The sequence below is a fragment of the Panicum virgatum genome, chromosome 2K (genome assembly GCF_016808335.1).
Source record: "Panicum virgatum strain AP13 chromosome 2K, P.virgatum_v5, whole genome shotgun sequence".
In the NCBI taxonomy this organism is placed as follows: Eukaryota; Viridiplantae; Streptophyta; class Magnoliopsida; order Poales; family Poaceae; genus Panicum; species Panicum virgatum.
The window spans coordinates 38,468,956-38,472,520 of NC_053137.1; the positions used below are offsets into that span (position 1 = coordinate 38,468,956).

The window sequence follows — 3,565 nt, forward strand, 5'->3', positions numbered from 1 at the left end:
ACATTTGTATCATCAATTATAAATGCAATATATTGAAATTAGAGGGCCTCAAATTTAAATATGCAGAATTGAATAAACTAAAACATGTAAATATATTGAAATTAGAGGCTCTTTGTCCAATATGCAGAGGAGAAAAAGTCTGCTTGCGGCTGGTTTGTGCGGCCTGCTTGGCGGCCCGGCTTGCAAACGGCTCGGCTGGGTCTACGAGCCGGCCTGTGAGTCGGCCTGCAATGGGCTCGGCTCGGCTTGCGGGCGGGCGGCCGCAACTGGCCCGTTGTGGCCTGGCTCGGTCGGCCCAGGCGGCCCAGACGGCCTGGCTAAAGGGAGTGGGGAGGGCGGTTAGGGTTCCACCCGAACCGACGCCTCCCCTGCAGACCACCGCCGCCTGCCTCTTGGCCCGAGCCGCCCCTTCAGTGTGCCGCCGCCGCCCCTTGGCCTGATGGCCGCCGGCCCTTGAATCGACGGCGAGCGTCCTCCGCCAAGCCATGGAGCACCGCTGCCGGCGCGGCCTCCTATGCGCGCCGTCGCCTGTGATGTGCGCCGCTGTGAAGAGCCGCCGCCGGCGCCCCTTCTCTTCTCCTCCCCCACGTGCGCCGGCCCTGATTCAATGCCCGGAGGGGATCTCCGATCCATGTGCGCGCCGTAGCGAGGGCTGTCGCCCTGATGCGCCGCCGCCGCCGGTTTGCTGCGTCGCGCAGGGCTTCATTCTGCTTGGCTAGCCGCTGGCGGGGGCGTCGCGAGGGCCACGACAACGAGCGCCGGGCCAAGGACGCCGCGCGGGGATGGCCTCCAGCCCTCCGCCCATGAGCGCGGGGGCAGGCCGAAGCAGGCCGCCGCGTCGTTCATTGCCGAATGGAGGTAAGAACACAGTGAATTTATTTAACAAACAAATTTACTTATTTGCTTACGACATTTGTATGTCCAGATGCTCTGCTTCCATCGTTTTCCTTTCCAAGTCTGAATTAAACGAGGAGATATACGAATTCATGGCTGTGCGGCCTGCAGGCTTGACCAAGAACTGCAGTCCATGTGTTTGCAGAGGAGGCAGCGCTGTCGGTGATCTCGTCTCCGGCGAGTCCGCGCGCCTTCAAGAGCAAGGGCGGCAATTATCAGGCGAACTTCTCCAGTTCTCCTCCGGAGCGATGGATGAGAAGGCTTAGCGAGACCAGCGAACTCTGGCAAATCCTCCGGCATCCTTCCTTCGCCTATTCGCTTCAGCGGTGTGCAGAGCGATGCGTGGCTGATAACGTGTTCGAATTAGTGTTAGAATTAGAGTAGAATGGAATGATTGATTGTATTGATTGATGGTTTAGACATTTTTTATATATGTATAAAAGGGCAAAGGTGTCTATTCTCGAAGCGACGTGCCCTTTCATGAATGACCCCTTCGGGATGGCTCTTCGTGTTTCGATAAAAGTAACTGCCTAATGACTAAACTAATTAATTATTATAGAAATTAATCACTAATACTAATTTTTTCATAACAAAATGTAATGCTACTGCACGGTTGAGCTTCTGATATCTATTCAGGAATACACATCAATATTTTCCGCTTTTAATAAGAACATTTTCCGGTCAGGTGATCAAAGTGTAACTTTTCTGGTTGTATTGAATCATTTTCCGTGGCTTCCTCTGTTTTCTGGGTCGTGCTGGTGCGGTAAGAGTGGTAAGGCGCATTGAATAGTTATTCAGCACTCTGAATGCTAAATAGAGAATATATATATAAAGTATTAATACAAGATGAGCGACATGAATTTAGGGCAGATAAATTTTATCTATACGTGCCATAATATGATGCGAACGTATAAATTGAAGTTCCTGATATAATAATAGAGCTCATCTTAGAAGTGATTGTAATAATAAATACATTATATATATGAGGATTATGGTGATGTGTATCCATCATGTACCTTCTCCAACTCCCATCTTTATTTGTTTAATTAATTAATTTTGTCAGGGGAATGGAATAATTGATCGATTCATCCAATATATATCACCTCTTTCCTAATCCTCATAAACAATTGTTAATCGTATATCGCATTATTATAGCTTAACAAGAAGAATGGTCTTATCCACCAAAATCTTGATCCCAATCCCCCCGTGGTGGACACAATTCCATTAGTGCTCTGATGCATCCTGCATACTACAGAGTTTAATTTATTTTCCGTGGAGAATCTTACAGATGGATAGGCCAGGTGCGCAGTATAAATAATTGATAGAGGTCGCCTTCAGAGATAGATGCTCTTCTTTTGTAACAAGCTATCATGCATGGTGCAAGCAATGCATATATGCTTAATCATTAAACCGCATTTAATTAGTCATGGCCTACCGATGGACAAGAGGCATAGATACACCAAAATGGAGTTGCAAAAATAAATTGGACATCTTCATATATAAGTTCTTTTTCTAAGCATCCACCCCACTGCTTCATTAACTTGCAAGAAATTAAGTAATAAGATTTGCATATTGTAGTAGCATATATATAAGATGTCGCAATTAACACTCTTTGGTGTGTTAATCCTTTATCATACCAATTATTATTTGATCTTTGTAACACAGAAATCCTTTCTTGGCTCTAGATACAGGAATCAATCATATTGTCATATCCCTCACACCACACATGTTTTTGACACACATACCCCTAGCTAAGAAGCAATCTGTTCGGCTGGTTGATCAGCTGGCCAGCTAGCAGTATTTTTCTTTTATACCAAATCAGCACCAGCCACCGCTACTTTTCTCTCACAATAACTCAGCACCAGCCACCAGCCACAACCAACCGAACAGTGTGAAAGGAAATGTTCACAGGATCATCACAACGCAGATCTCGACGCGCAACCTACATATACATATACATGCATCTTTCCTTCATATATATACAGGCATCTTTCTTTCATATTATTCTACTTTAAGACAACATCTTCCTCGTAAAAAAAAACAGAAAATCCCCGCCCACATCAAGCACACGCAAACTGCACGACAGCAAGAATGAACACTGCATAAAAACGAGCTACCTAGAACCGTTTCACACACTGATACAAGTACTAACATCTCCACAACCTAGCTGACAGCAAGGTTCATTTCCATATCATGGTACGCTCCAGCCACCCTAGCACGCGGCTGTCAGCGCTCTGGTATCTTAGGAGGATGGACGACGATGGCGACAGTACACAAATGGCGCACACGCATCTCAATTACGAGCGAGACGTGGTGCGCGCTGGCGCTGCTGCTGCTGCACCGACAGCCTCGTCAGGAGGAGGCCGAGACGACACGCGAGGAAGACCGTTGTTCTCCGGCGCTGGCGGCAGCTTCTTCGCGTCGTCGTCCTCAACTTCGACGGGAGAAACCTCAGGCTTTTGTGGCGGTGGCGCCGCCCCCTCGGCGGGAGGGCCGCCGCCAGGACCATCAGCGGGAGGTTTGGTGCCACGGCTGAAGAGGCCGAAGCAATTCCCCATCCGTAATGGTGCGACACAGGTATGTAGTATTTCCCTAAGCAGTGGATAGGTTTTGGCACCTAGGCTGTCAGCACACTTGCCCTGCAGGGTGCTATATATAAGCCAGCACTTCT

At 48.2% G+C, this 3,565-nt stretch overlaps 1 long non-coding RNA gene across 1 annotated transcript; it reads left to right on the top strand.

Annotated features, from left to right (window-relative positions):
- Positions 1–232: 232 nt before the first annotated feature.
- LOC120675353 lies at positions 233–1,379 on the top strand. Its single transcript, XR_005675292.1, has 2 exons — positions 233–858; positions 926–1,379. It is a non-coding gene; the product is annotated as an uncharacterized LOC120675353 (long non-coding RNA).
- Positions 1,380–3,565: the final 2,186 nt, after the last annotated feature.